We start from the raw sequence: 15,771 nt of genomic DNA, 5'->3' as shown, positions 1-15,771 counted from the left end.
AAGTCAAAAATGCAAAGAAAGGATTAGGAGCCTTGTTTGGCCCAAGCAATCATACACTGCAGTAATTAATATCTATTCCAGTATACAGACACCTCTCTAATAGTTCCAGATCACAATGAGAGCACTGGGCAGCCCTGGCTTAAGAGGCTCACTTGCTCCAGATGCTTTGGAAAATGTCCAATCCTATCTACCCTCAGCTGCTGTTACCCTCAGGAGTACTACTGAGGACTCTGGATATGTCTTGCTCTGAGTTGCCAAAAGGCACTGCTCTCCCTTGTGATTGGCAACCAGCCAGGCACACATCCCAGAGCAAATTCCAGCTCAGTATTCCAGAACTGAGAGTTACATCTCTGTGTGCAGGACTGTCAGCACCTGGACCCGCGTGTTGGAGCTGCACGTTCCTCTCCAAGGATGCATTATATTTCTTCTGCCTCATCTTCTTGTTTCTTTTCAGGGCAGACTTTTATCTTCATGTGTGACTCTTTACAGGAGGCAAACATGCTCATTCTCAGCAGTTCACGTGTGCATTTCACCTGTGATGCAAGCAGTTGTGCAAGGACAGTGTGGAGCATCAGGAGAAAAAGGAGATCTCTGTGCAGCCTTTTTTCTCGGAAGGTGGGTTAATGTGAGAGTGAAGATCTCAAAGCTGTCTCAGCCAAAGCATGGGATTTTTAGCGTCCAGGGGTATGTAGTTTTGACTGTTCTTCAGAAGAGTGCATTTCAGAATAGCAGGGTCTGAGGCAAATATGTCTGGAGTCTAACTTCATTAACAGCCTCTTCCATAATGGCACTGACCACAAGTCTATGGCTAAGTGCATCTGAGGTCTCATTGCACTTACCAAGCCTTGTGTTTCAGCCAATATCCACAAAGCAACCCCTTGATACCAATCACATCTAAGTCACTTTATCTGGGGCATTTACAGTGTCACTAAAGCCAGTATAATGTTGGTGCTTCTGAGTCAAGCTGCTTAACATCAATAAAATATTTCCTGGCATTGTTCATCTTAGGACTTGTGTTCATTATGAAAAAGTTCACAGCTGAGCTCTATTCTTTGACTCTTTGTTCCAGGTGCACCAGTTGTCATTGCATCAGAGCTTCATGTTTGAAGAACTTGGTGGCAGTGACTTTTCTAACACCTTCTATAGCAGGGCAGTGAAGGAAAACGAATGGGTTTAAATTCTGTCTGTGTAGCCCAAGTCCTCTGTCCTACCATATTGAAAACATAAAAATCTCAGCTTTCTTAGTTTTAATCTGAGTTATGGAAAAATTGTCTCCATTTTGCAGCTGGGGAAACAAGGTATGGAAAGGCTGGATGACCTTGACAGTCATGGGAAGAAAATCAGTGGCTGAATTAGCAACCAAAAAGAGGTGTTCAGAGTTCCAGTGGTTCCCTTCTCCTGTGCTTCATGATTAGACCATTCTGAATAAGAACTGCATGCATTTGTTCTTGAAAACACCCTGCCAATTTCTAGGTATTTTAAAATTACTAGGAGTATCTTTGGGAAAAATTAGCTTACTTTCTCAGCAATATAGTTTATTTCTCCAGACAACTCTGGGTATTATAAAATGAATACTTACTTGGAAAGAAGGATAGGGCTTTTGAAGATAGGAAACTCATTCTATCTTCAGAGGTGAAGCTTTAGGGAGTTTTCCTTCTCTTGCAATATGGAATACTTGTACATTTGAAAAATGTTTTAGATGATGGATGATCTTTTTTAAGGTGGACCCCACCCTCACATACTCCCACAAATTCTTGAACACTCATCAAACTTAGGAGAGTCAAAAGTTTGTTTCAAACAGGGAAGAGATAAATTTGGAATTTAAGAGTGTTGCAAAAGTTATCCCTTAATATATGATGATGTTATCTAAAAAATGTTAGATATTTCTTTGCATTCACTAAGAAAAGGTAAAACATTGTTAATTCCCACATGATAGCTCTGGCAATGCAACACTTAAGAATCTGTAAAATTTCAGCTCCTTTAGCTTTAAAGTTTTTATTCTTTACTATTTTCTGTGGTGTATTTTGTGCTCACTTTCACACAATTTCATTTGAATGGGCTTCCGTTGCTTTTGCAACCTCCTTTATTCATTTACCACTTTGGCAAAAGTACAGATTACATATCTAATCTCATATGTTGCTTGACTGCTTGAAGGAGAATAGAGCTGAGTGACTCAGCCTTCCTGCTTCCAGGAGTTCCCCACCCTCCTTTTCCCCCGAGGGGGCCAATGGGTACCTACCACCTGATATCACCTCACCTGAATTTGACCAACCATAGCGGAGGCTGTGTTCAGACAAGACACATTTTACACTGCCATGCTCACTCTGAGTAGACATAGCTGAACACAGACAATAAATTCCACTCCCTTTTCCACTTCTACCTTATTTTTTTCTGATGCTGCCCTGAGCAATGCAGCTCAATACTTGTTGGTTGTTGCTGCACCTCACCCATGCCTTTGCTGGGTTTGCATTCCAGTCCAATATATTATATTTTTTGTTCCTCCAGGTCATTCCAAGAGTGATACCACACTGTGAATCGATCAAATGGGAAAATCCAGCTTAAAGGATGGGAAATTCAGCAAGTTCCAGCCTGCAGAGGTTCCTTGATATCTTGTCACTCGGATGGTGCTCCTAATAGGAGCATTCATGGTTTCTACCTGTTATCACCATCAGCGGTGCAAACCCTAGGGCATTTCTGTGTTGTAAGATCCTTGAACCTCTTTCTGTTCTCTTCTTGAATGAGCAGGGGAACTTGGAACCCTCGGTGCAGTCATCACCTCTCTTCAAAGAGACAGAGACAAGACGGCAGGGTGCAAGAACCCTAGTAAAGTTAGTGTTATCAGGCACTGAACACCTGGAGGGCTCTAAAGGATATCCGTGTGTCTCTCTTGCTCCATTGCCATGATTGCAGTGAGACAATCGAGAGCCACAAAGAGACAGGACTGACCACATCACAAAGCTTTTTACCTGTTTGTAGAGTTTTGTAGCAGGAAAGGATTCATTGAGGCCCATCTTATCTCTTTAACAAAGATTGGTACATAACAGATATATCCGGAAATATGCTGCCACCCATGTAAAGTATGTGTTTTATTTAGCTGCTAGAAATTCTTCCAAACTTCCTTATTGATCCTACTAGAAACAACTGCTTTTTAAAGAAGTAATAATGAGTAGCTGGAAGAACAGTGAAGAGTTCCCATCAAGTCAATGTTACCTGGCTGCCTCAGTCACTGATCATACCAGGATCCATGGGAAAGTGATAGACTTAATTAACCCAAAGTTCCCTGTGGACCTTGTAAGTCTCACACTGTTTTCCAGGCAATAAACAGATACATCAAAGGGACTTTGTTATATAATGAGAGCCTGCAGCATGTTCAAAACTGTCTACAAGTGTGCATGTATAAGTACTCTGTGGTGCTTTGTGTATGCCAAGGAAGAGGAGAGCTGTTCCAGTCAGTCAGAACATTTGAGGTTAAAATGAATCTTAAAATGCAGGAATTGCAATATTATCTGTAACAGGAATGTATTCTATACATCCATAATATGTGCACTAATTATATGTAATGAATGTGCTTAGATAATAGAATATTATTTAAATAATATGAATTACCTTCACATCTGTTGCCTGAAGGTTATGTAGTTTCTAGAGTCACTCTAGAAATGGTGTGTTCCCTTGAAAAATCTTGCACTGCTTTTGGGCTACTCCATAGCAGCTGAGTCTCTACAGATGTACTTGCCATGGCAGCTCAGTTCCTATTCCTTGTTCCAAAGGGCTGCCGTTCTTCCCTGCAGTGCAAGGCTCTAGGCAATTTTCTGTACTGTCCCTTGTGCCTGCAGCTATGAACATGGTCTTTTCTCTGTATGTGTGGCAGCCTACAGTTCTTAGTGACTTATAGGGATTTTCAACTCAGAGACTCTGTATTCCTCACTTGTATGTGCAAGGCAGAGGAATGAGCTAAAGAGGTAAGTTTGAAGACGGAGAAAAGTCAGAACACTAGGGGTGCTGGTTTTTGTGTGACTCCAGAGGAAATATTATCTCCAGAAAAAAACCCTAGCACAAAGTATTAGGGATTGTAGGTGATGCTGCAGATGGGTGCTCGGGTGCACACCACTCCATTTGGGTTAGTGATCAGGTTGCTGGTTGTGCAGGATCATTAGAACTCCCAGGTCACTGTCATTGCAGGAGTGAGGATGTTAGCTGATGATGTCCTGGCCAATGTCCAGCGAGGTAATTACACTCTACAGCCCAAGCTCTTCTCAGAATTTCAATCAGATGCAGCTTTTTTTCACCATCTTGAACTGCTTTGTGCTCTGACTGCTAATACCCTGCTGTGGCTGATTTTGTGTAGGCAAGGGCCTGGGAGAGTATTTACTGGAGTCCCCTAGTCTGAAAGAGGGCCAGTTGTTAAGGTAATTTCTGACTGTTATTTAGATGGTGTAAAAACAGAACCCAGAAAATCATTGTTTTCACAGAGGCAGAGTTAATATTAACAATTAGAAACATAGTCTTTGTATTCAGTGGTTTTATCTTGAATGTCCTTGTGTTTGATGTTTCTTTTATACTACAATCCACACAATCCTAAGAAAATGTATATTTGCCCTTCCAGTATGAGTAAGGCTTAAAAACATAGACAAGTCCACACCAGCTGTTCAAAAGCCAAATGTCAAAGAGGCCCCTACTTATCACTACTTTAAAAATTGCATTCTAACCTAATCTCATAAGTGTGGTCCATGACTTTTGAGTGCTTTAAACTGAGATGGGAGAGATTCCAGGCAATCAAATGCAAGCAGTATTAATAGAAATTACATTTGTAAAGTTGACTTTTTCAAACAAAAAGGAGCAAAAATGTACCTGCAAAAGAAATTTTAAAAATTGATCACATGAGATTCTGTAGGAACGTTGCTTAGTGATGGATAAAAATATAATTCAGAGACTGGTAATGTATGTCTACTTTGATTTCAGAGTATTTTATTCAGAGTATAGAGGAGACTCCTCATAATTAAAAGGCTCTGAAGAATAGTGTATGTTACTATATTATGCAGAAGAAAAAAGAGGAAAGACCTGTTTTAATGTACAGCTGAGTTCCAGTGGAGCTTCCCTTTTCAAAAGCTGGCAATGTTTAGCTGGATGCCTCTGCTATCTCACATACTCCTTTCTTGACATTGTGAGCCTATCCCTTATCTTCAGGCAGATATTCAGGTACCAACATGCTTCACGGGCCTTTGTGGAAATGAAAGAAGAGAAGAAGTACATAAATCAGGGTCCCTCCAGAAGCACATAACACTAATTTATTTCTCCTTCCTCTCCATACAGATGAAGTATGAGTTGGGGATGTATGAAAAAACAGACAAACAAAAAATCCCCAAAAAACCACAACAAACCCCTCCTGCTCCCCTCCCCTCCCCAATTGTTACAGAGTAGGTTTGGTAAGCCATTACAAACTCCTGGCTTTTTGTACCCTTCTGCTTAAAACTGCGGGTATTCCTTTTTCTTCTTTTTTTTCTTGTTTTGTACCCAGTGTTGCAGCACTAAGCTCACCTTAAGGCTGGAATTTATGTTTTTATCAGGAGCTGATGATACCAGATCATGCCTGCATGGCTCATACTTGAATTTGCTCCATACTTTTCCTGTAGACAGGTCTGGCAAGAGTACAGATATCATTTCAATTAGTATATTGGCTTCAGTCTTTGGAAGCAGGGAAAGATATTTAGAGATTAAAACTAACTTATTTTCCTGCAGAGCACCAGTCTTCATATCACCCTTCCTGTCTCTTGAATGTTGAATTTGGCTTGTCTTTTGCATTTGTATTCCTTGAGCAGCCTTGTGTTCTTCTCATGAACTCAACCCATTTTTATAGGAACACTGTTTTCAAAGGCATATGCCTATTCAATACTAATGAAGCTCCTCTGGACTTGCATAAGTACTACTCAGAAGTAAATTTGGCTAATAGCCTATCACTAGGATTAATTTTATCCTTTGAAATGGCTACTGTAATTTACTATTGACTAGTAAGTCAGAGGTGGTAAAATGATTAAATTCTTGCAAATAGCATTAATTGAACAACTGAAAACAGGATAAAAGGAGAAAGTAGCAAAGACAAAAACAATGTCTATCCCTCAACAGCTCTCTCTTTCCACACTCTTTTATGTCATGTCATTCAGGCTACGTCTTTTAGGCTTCTTCATGAATAGAAGACACAACTGCTGCACGAGTTCAGCAAACACTGCAGTAAATATGACTCCACTGATACCTAGAGGTAATAAATCCGACCTGATGGATATGAAATCGTGTGCCTAAGAAGATATAAGCATGTTCTTTCTGGTTGGTACTGTGACTGGGACATCCAGTTATCATGGAGTGTTATTTGCACTCTTGGGCTGGTTGCTCCCGGCTTTTGTTGAAGATGGGATGTTCTTAAGGGTGCCATTCCCTTTGAACCCAGAGTTCACACTGATTGTTGGTAGTGAGTAATAGTCTCATCCAGTGGCTGCTATTATGCCACAATATCCTTCCTAATTTAAGTGCAGAAAGAAACAGACTTCACTGTTTGTAGCAACACCTGAAATGTTTGTTTTCTTTAGGCATGTTCCCACTAGTTTAAATGTTCTCATTACTGCAACGGAGAGTATGATGAGTTTCTGCTCATCACACTCACCTCAGATTTCATCTACCAGTTGCAGGTGTGCAAGAGACTATGACATATCTGATGTTTGTTAGAAACGTCTTTGAGACTAGAAAGTTTTATGGTCCTATTTTCTCTCCTATATTTGGGACGATGTTTCCAAATGCCTCTGGTCCTCAGAAGTCAATCAACATGCTCTTAGACTTGACCTGTGAACTCCAAATGTCATAAGAAAACATATTGTCATGGAATCTGGCAGTCTTTGGATTTGAACTGTCAACTTATGAGTTAGAGGAAACTGAATTATTCTTCTGAGCTCTGATGGAGGATGTGTAGTTCCTTTCCTGCTGTGTTCTGTTTAGTCATATGGTACTAATTCACAAAACTGACGTACTGCTGGTGCACAGAAAACGACAAATAACGGGCACAATCTGAGCAGTGCATTGCATTGCAGACCATTCAGAAGCCTCAGGGGCTCCAGACTGGAGGTATAAAAGAAATCTCCTATGAAAACCATTATAGAAAAACAATTACCAGTGCTCCTTTTGTGTCAGGTTGATTTATTGCACATTGGATATGCATCTGTCTGGCAACTAGCAGGACATATGAGCAATGTTTTCTTTGCTCTTTCCAGAATCCAGCTTGCTTCACTGAGATTTGAGGAGACTTCTCAATGAGATGCTAACAGGCAGTGAAGTCTGTCTGATGAAGATATCATTACTGATGAGCTGCTAGGTAAGATTCAGCTTAAAAAAAGAGTTTGAAAACATCCTTTGTCACCCACAGGGAAATTCATGTGACTCTTTTGCGGTCAGCATCTCAAAATCCATGAGCAATGGATGCAGAAAATGAAACAAGCCAGCAATCCCAGCCACTGCTGTGTGCAGCCTTTTAAAATGCTCAAGCAACAACTTCAATTTTCTGCACAATTCAAAAACTTTCATATCTTCCATATCCACATTTAAATCACTGAACTCTGTATGTTGCAAGAAATAACCTCCTTGACCTCACTGTTTCTTTAGATTTCTAGACTATGCTGAGAGCTGCTCAGGTCTGCAATATTCATCCTGCCTTGGAGGCAAAACACAACGCTCCAACAAAGATCCCACAGCTGCAGGTGAGTCCCTTTCATATGCCTTATAGCTGAACTTTAGTTGTGCTTCCACTGCAGGGAAGACATGAATTCAGGTCAAATGGTGTTGGAATACCCCGCAGTTATCACCAAACTGTACATATATAAAAAAAAAAATCAGCCTTTGGACAAATTTTTGGAAAAATCTAAGAGCAGAATAATATAACAATAGAATCAAATAATGGTACCTGCTGCTAGACATATGTTTAATGGCCGTCCATATGAAGAGGTGAATAAAATGTGGAATGAAATATTCAAACAGTCATGCGTAAGATTTTAGTTTAATCAAAAGCCTACAATTATTCACTACTCATTCATTATATATCACCTGGCAATGAAGAAAGATGAAGAGCCTTAGGATATACAAATGTAACCAAACATTTGCAGTGCTTGGTTACCAGCAGCAGTACAGAATACCCTGATGGGGAAAGCTGTTGGTGTTTTGGATCAGCAGTGGCAAGACTTTGGACAGGAATGAGATGGGGAAATAATGAGCAGCATCAGAGCAACAGCAGTGGTCATGCTGAGCAGTGTTGCAGAAAGCAATGGGGCATGTTGCATGGGCTTGGCTCACCAGCAACTCTGCACAGGCATTCTCAGCCACAAGGGCTATATGAGGATGATGAATACCTTGTTTGCTAGTAACAGAACACAAACCTGTTACAATAAAAACTATGGAGATAACGGGAAAGAGAAGTGTGTTGCAGCTTGATTTTGCTTTAGGGAAATAAACTGTAAGACCAATGTGCACGGCCTTGCCTGAACTTCATCTCTTTTTCCATCAAGAAGTGTAGTCCTGGATCTCTCTGAGGACTACAGGCATTCACCTAGGATTCTGGACACCTAGTAGTTTAAACATAGCTGAGGGAAAACAGCACATGCATAGTATGTTAATAGATTTTGGATGTGCTGGTGACATTTCACCTACCATCTCAACCACAGCAAAGGATGGTATTTTTCTTAGAGGAAACAGAGAGAGCAGTGACAAGCTTGCAGCAGCTTTAGGAGTGTGTGATACCAGTGCTAATCTTATCTGTGCTACTTGCAGCGTAGACACGTGCCTTTGGTGTGTGCTATTGTCCAAGGTCCTATAGGTCACAGATTGAGTTTCTGTTATTGCTGTGCTATTTTGCTGAAATACTTACCGAAAATAACCCCATGGCTTACAAGCAACATATTGTCCACAGAACCTGCTGATTGCAGAAAATTAAAAAATTAAAACTGAAGCTGACAGGTCAAAATCCAACATTAATCAGCCTCTACTTGCTTAGTACTATTGCCAGGAAAAGATTTTACCTGAGGCTAATTTTTCAATTTTACAAGCAGGAACATCCCACGAAACAATGCTTCTATAGGGAATAGTTTGTTCTGTTTCAGTTGGTAACAAGAACTGTAGCTTTGTTGAGACTTGTGTTAAAATACTATATCCATGACAGGGAATTTAGAATTATAAAATTAAAAGTTCTTTATTTTGTTAGTTCATCATCATAATTATTATTACATGTATATTACAAATAAATATGTATTATTTTATTCAAGCACTGAATTTTTCTTTGAATTCACTTTACCTGCTGAGCATGGAAAAATTTTGGGTGTTTGGAGGGCTTTGCTGGCTGCTAAATGGGAAAGCAGTCAGAAAAGCTGGCTAATCACACTCTCTGACTGCAGTTTCGGCTGCAGCATGCGTGGGGAAACCTTTCAGAGATTTTAGAAATTACATATTTTTTACCAAGCACTGACCTTTTCTAAGGCAAGCAAAAATCCTGGCAATTACACCAGGAAAAAAAAAAATCACTACTGCCTATGATGCATCATATTTCTTCCCTCCTCCTACAGCTTTTATTTCTGGGAAATGCTGAGTTTCTGCTGACAGGGCTCCTATCCAGCCACTGGGGGATTTTTTTTCCTGGTGTGGTTCCCATTTCCCCTTCCTCAGGTTTGAAATGCTTGAGCAGGCCCAATGGCTGACACTCTTCTTCTCTGGGTAGCCTTCCACTGCCAGCACTGCTTTTTGCAATGGTGTCCATCAGGAATTCTGATATTCCATGGACCAGGCTGCTGCAGCACAGTCAGCACGTTCAGGGTGCTGCTCCATCCACGAGTGTGGAGGCTTGGCTGTTTCCTGGTCAGACTCAGAACTGGGGACAAAGCAGAACAAAAGGCTGAGTTCTGTCTCAGTAATGATTAACTAGAATATCCCTGTCGATACTAACCAGAGTTTTAATTGAATTCAAGTAATAACAACATCCTTATCTCTGGCTAGGAATGTGTTTCAACAGATTCTTCCGTGGGTTCACTGACCAGGACGTGCCTATTAGCTCACAGGACAACCCAGGCACTTCCTACTTTTGCTGCCATTAATGTTTGGTACAACTCACCCACTGCTGAAAGTAGTACAGGGGGAGATATACAAATAATTTCCTATCCATTTTTAATTTACTATGTCAAGCTTTGTTGTGTCAAGTCATGACCACAGTAACCTTTCCTGAGCTAATTGAAGGTTATGTCAGTGAAAAGGGTGGCATTTTTAGAAAGGCAGGCTGGTGTATTTCTGCTGTGGGACTGCATAATTTTTGACATTGTAATTAAAAAGCAATTACATTTGCACTGACACAATTTGTCATGCTGTACATCCCCAGATCAAAATCAGTAATCTCCCAATAAATTATCTTCTCCACTTCAAGATAATACTGTGAGACTGTGAGCACAAGCAGTCCAAGACAAAAGAACATGGAATATTTCCTGATTTTACTCCTTTTCTCTGAAATGTTGAACATTTCTCTGTGGCTTCAGTGTTCATTTATATCCCACAGCCCATGTTCTTGTGCCTTTCAGTTAGTTTATTTATGGGCATTTCTGATTCTGATGATTAGAAACTAGGCATAAATAGTAAAAAATAGTGGAATTATGGCCAGATGGAATACATGTGGCACTTGAGCAGGGTTGGGGAGTTAAAGTGGCCTCTAAAGCATTATCAAATCTACAGTTATGTTTCCATGATTTCTGTGCCTAAATTTAGTATTCGGATTAGGAAATAACTCATACATTGGTAAAGAGGTCTTTAACTTGCCAGGATTGTTGTTTTTCTCTTGGTAAATTGAGACAGAGATATGCTGATGCCAGGGAGAGATTTTTGGCTTTCAGGAAAGTTAATAAGTAAAGCTTAATACACATAATTTGTACTCATAGGTATATTACTGTGTAGAAATTCTTTTTCTCAAGATGGTTGGAGTGACAAAATGTCTGGATGAGAAAAAAAAAAAAGATCAGCTTGTTACAGTTCTGCTAAACCAGAATATTTGGGCTAATAATTAAAGGAAAAAGTTATATTTTGTAATCAATTAACCATGGCTAAATAATAAGAAAGTATTCTGGTGTAAGTTTGAAAAAAAATCTTGCCCACTGTAATATGTTAATTGATGCCATGATGTTGCATTATGAAAAGTAATGTGTGAAATAGATTAAATGAAAGTGAAACTTGAAAGAGAGGTTCCTTGAAACTCCCCTGCACCTGAGTATTTTGACCACAATATTCACCCACTTATGCTGGTTAGAGTAACAACTGAGTTGGTTTTAAGTAGTAGAGAATCCACCTCTCAACTTTGCCCCAGCAAACTTGTTAATATTTTCTGCAATCATTTTATTATAACTCATTAGTTATAAAGACAATAAAAGTAGGGATTGGATTTCAGTCTACCTGTGTCAGTCTAATCCAATAGTCAATATGCCACAGGGAACAGAAGATGTCTCTTTGTACTACAAGAACAATAAAGGATGGGAGAAGGTGAAGTAAAAAGTCACAAACTCTAGCAAATGTATCATCCTGAAATGTTTACAAATGTTGATCTCTTTAATTCTCAAAAAAAAAGAGAATGAGAACTGTTGGGATTAAGAATTCCTTTCATTGGGAGAAGCTACCCCTCCCCACAAGAGAAATTATATTTTACACAGGATACAAGAAGAATCATAGAACCACAGAATCATAGAATGACTCATAGAATGACCTGGTATAGAAGAGACCTTAAAGATCATCTTATTCAACTCCCATGCCATAGGCAGGGACACCTTTCACTAGACGAAGTTGCTCAGAGCTCCATCCAACTTGGTCAATATAGGCAAATTATAAATTAATTTCCATTTATGGTGTGAGGCAATCACTGGAGCAACTGTGATGGAAAGAGTGGGTGCTTCATTGCCTCATGTTATCAGAGAGCATGAGGCTACTGCCTCTCTGTAAAGGTTGTGTCAGCCTAAGGCACAAGTTGAGGACATAGTAGAGGCAAGGTATAGGATGAAAATAAAAAGCTGTAGTATTCATAAAATCAGATTAGATATCATGATAACCCTTATGATCTTAAAATTGTAAAATATCAGTTTACTATTCCACCCATTCAGGCAGCATTCGCCCAGTGTCACACAGCAAGTCCCAGTAGCCCTAGAAATTAATCTCTGTCCACATAGTGCATTCAACACAGCTACAACTCAAAGAAAACATGTAGTTGATCAATAAAAAAAAGACTCAAGCATCCCAGGACCTGCTTAAACTTACCAAGCCATATGTTATCATTTTACTTCGTCATGTGAAACAGCCCCATTACTCATAAAAGTTATGCATGTCTGATAAAAATTTGTGGAAACTGCAATTGTCTTCCTGCTTCCTATTTTTAGTAATATTTTTAGGATAAGGAATGAACTATTATCCATATAATGATTTTGTTTATTTCTATAATTTATCTCTGCCTAGACCACTTCTTAGTCTTCATATTTCCCTACTGTAAACCAAACATTAGGCCACATACTGATGGTGTTGAAAATCTGACTTGGGGAAGCAAAGCCGGCTCCTTCTGGTCACCTAATGTTGTATTTAGCATATTATAGCACAGTTATGGCTCTGCACAGGGCCTCATCATCAAGAAGTTTATCATCTGTCCCAATGCAGCTCCAACTGAATGTTTAGTGAGTTACACATCCCCTCTTCATCTGACCCACAGAGAACATAGTTTTGCTGATGTTCTCAGACAAGAGGCCTTGTATTCATTCCCCAGAGGTTCAGACCTCAGCTGCAGAGGTCCCAGGTCTAATTACAATGCGGTGCTATTGATTTGATTAGTATTTCAAGAAGAGTAGAAACGAAAAAATGTTTTTCCCCAGAGTTTGTCACAGTCCTGTGCAAACCATTAGCATAACTCTCCTCTCTGGCTAATTTCTGGATTTTCAATTTCAATGAGAGAAAAAAAAAACACTTTTAAGCTACCCTTTAAGCTATTAAAGGTGTTAATATAATTTATACCTGTTGCATTTTTACTCTACTAGGCAATAGGAAAGAAATTGTAAGATTTTTTTTCCATGGTAGCATCAGGAAATTTTGGCTGTTCTTCTTTAACTAAATTGGCAAAAAAACCAAAAATCTAAGCAAGTATTGCATGTGTACAAAAAGAAAACCCTAAAGCAAGCAAATGTGGTCTCAGTCTTGGAAATTCAGGTAGTCAACAGAAAAAAATACATGAAACAGAATCAGCAGACTAATAACAATTTTTTTCTCTATCAGAATGCAGATTTTCTAATTTACTGCATTCGATATGCTTAAAAGACTTCATTATCACACAGTCAATTCCTGAAATGGTCAACAAATTTTATAATTGTGGTACTCAGAAAATGGATTGTGAAATCATAATTTTTAAATATTTTGGCAAAACCTTTCATCTGCAGTGTGTGAGAGGATGTTTGGATGTCCTTTTCTGTTTCAGAATATTTCTCACAGGGAAGTATGTTTGAGATTCACTTGATGCAATTTTATAGCCACCTGGAAGCTACTTTTATAAATTTGAGCTAATAATTTAGGCAACTTTCACAGTGAGTGGAGAGAGAGAAGGAGCTTCTGTTGGAGTGCACCCCTACTGTCCTATGCTCACTACTGCAGAGCAGGATAACTGTCTTAAGTATTTAGTATGGATTTTAACCCTCTCTGCTCTGCTGCCCCTCAATGCACACCCAAACCCCAGCAGTGAAAGGCATCAGGGTTAAGTAGCTGTATTGCTGTAAAATGTGCTGGTGTGGAGCAGATGCTGTGAATCTGATTTGGGCAAGCAGTGCCACACAAGAAAGGAGGAACAGTGAGCAGGCAGCTGCTCTCTTCCTCTACACAATGCAGTGGTGAAAATAAACATACACTTCAAACTAAAAATGTTGGGGGTTTTGTGGGGGTTTTGTAGGGGGTTTTTTGTTTGTTTTTTTGGGGGGGGTTGTTTGTTTGTTTGTTTGTTGTTTTGGTTTGGATTTTTTTTTTTTCAGTTAGATAGAAGATTTTTTTTTCAAGCTAGATCTTTTCTATATCTGTTTCTTCTTCCTCTGCAGCCCCTGTTACATTTACTGAGGTTTTGCTTCTGCCACTCAGCCATGCTATTTGTTTTTATCCTTTCACCAGTCGTCATGTTTTATATGCAAAGCATTTTCTTTGGATCGGCCAGTGCATTACTCCTTTCAAGCTGTTTAATAGAAAGTATCAGCCTCTTAGTACATTTAATTGTCTTAAACCTGTAAATGATACTGCTGTTACGAGAGAGTTTCTGAGATGCAGCCTATTTGCAGGGTCTCCTACCTGAAGGCTTGCTTATCTCATTTTTCTATTTTTTTCTACTGAAGAAAGACAATGTCTGAGGGTCACTATACTGAGTATCAGGGAGTCTTCCCAGGTACATGCATGAAAGGTAGCCCAAATAAAGCAAGGGGAAGCTTCTGCCTCATACTGATAAACACCGCAGTGCTGCTACTACGTCAGGTTCCACCCAAACCCCTATTGCCAGTGTCCAGGGGGACTGAGACCCACTGCCCAATATGATGTCAATACACATACAAATGAAATCAAAACTCCTTCTCCAAAGACTTTTCCTCATAGATTATATTACAGTGTTCAAGGACAGGTTAGATGGGGCTTTGAGCATCCTAGTCTAGTGGAAGGTGTTCCTGCCCATGGCAAGGGGTTTGGAACTATGTGACCTTCAAGGCCCCTTTCAACCCAAACCATTCTATAATTATATGAAATCAAACATAAGTCCAAGAGATGGCTATCAGGGAGAACAAATATTTCTGTATGTTATTTGTTACCTAATCTCGTAAGTTTAATAATTGCAGGCTCTTGTCAGGTTAAGTGCATCAAAGACTGGGAGAGCAGCAATGCTGTCGCAATAGGGTCATAGCTTTCCCAGAGCTGTGTGGTTCTGGGATTGCATAATGTTGATATCACCTCATCACATAATAACTCAGATTCCTCTCATGTTTCTGGGCAGCGCTCTTTGGTGGTGTTTGCTGTGGGCCTGGGGCACAAGCCAGTCCATTTACCTTGAGCAAATTATGACAGAGTTAGCTTTCTCAGACGGGAAGCACATTTTCAAAACCCAACCTTTATCAAACTATATTCAGAAACATTTCTTTCCTGTAGGGGGAAAAATGTATAGAATATTTTTCCTTTTATTTAGTTCTCTGTGAATTTGGGACAGTTTGTATTGGTTTGGGAGGTTTTTTGGTTTATAAATTTTAAGCAGAGCAATAGGACTTGAAAGTATACTTGGCTGGTAGGGCATGTCTGCACAGCATTTCCAATGCATGATCATGCATAATAAAAATGTTTGTTGGAAAAGAGCTTGCTTGTGTTCTGCCATGTATATAATCTGAGCAGCACAGACTTGCCAGCCACCTGTGTTACAAAGCCATCACTTACCCCAGCACAGTTGCCCATATTAAGTGTGCACCTCAGCTTCCAAAAACACAATATACTTCTTAGTATCTTACTACTTAACCACTGATAAGAACAATCATCTTTCTTAATTGTTATGACCAAGAACAACATATATATATATATACACATATATATATATATGGATGTCTGTAATCAAGGTAAAGACTCAGGATGTTTTCCTTCCAGCCACCTACAAAGACAATGACAGACGGAGAGTATAGTCTGGGAAGGATGTGCTGTGTGACCTTTCTCTGCTTTCCTGGGCAAGTGTATGTAGTGTTTCAT

The sequence above is a fragment of the Manacus vitellinus genome, unplaced genomic scaffold, assembly GCF_001715985.3.
Source record: "Manacus vitellinus isolate BGI_N305 unplaced genomic scaffold, ASM171598v3 scaffold_0_pilon, whole genome shotgun sequence".
Classification (NCBI taxonomy): domain Eukaryota; kingdom Metazoa; phylum Chordata; class Aves; order Passeriformes; family Pipridae; genus Manacus; species Manacus vitellinus.
This window is presented reverse-complemented; position numbering follows the sequence as displayed.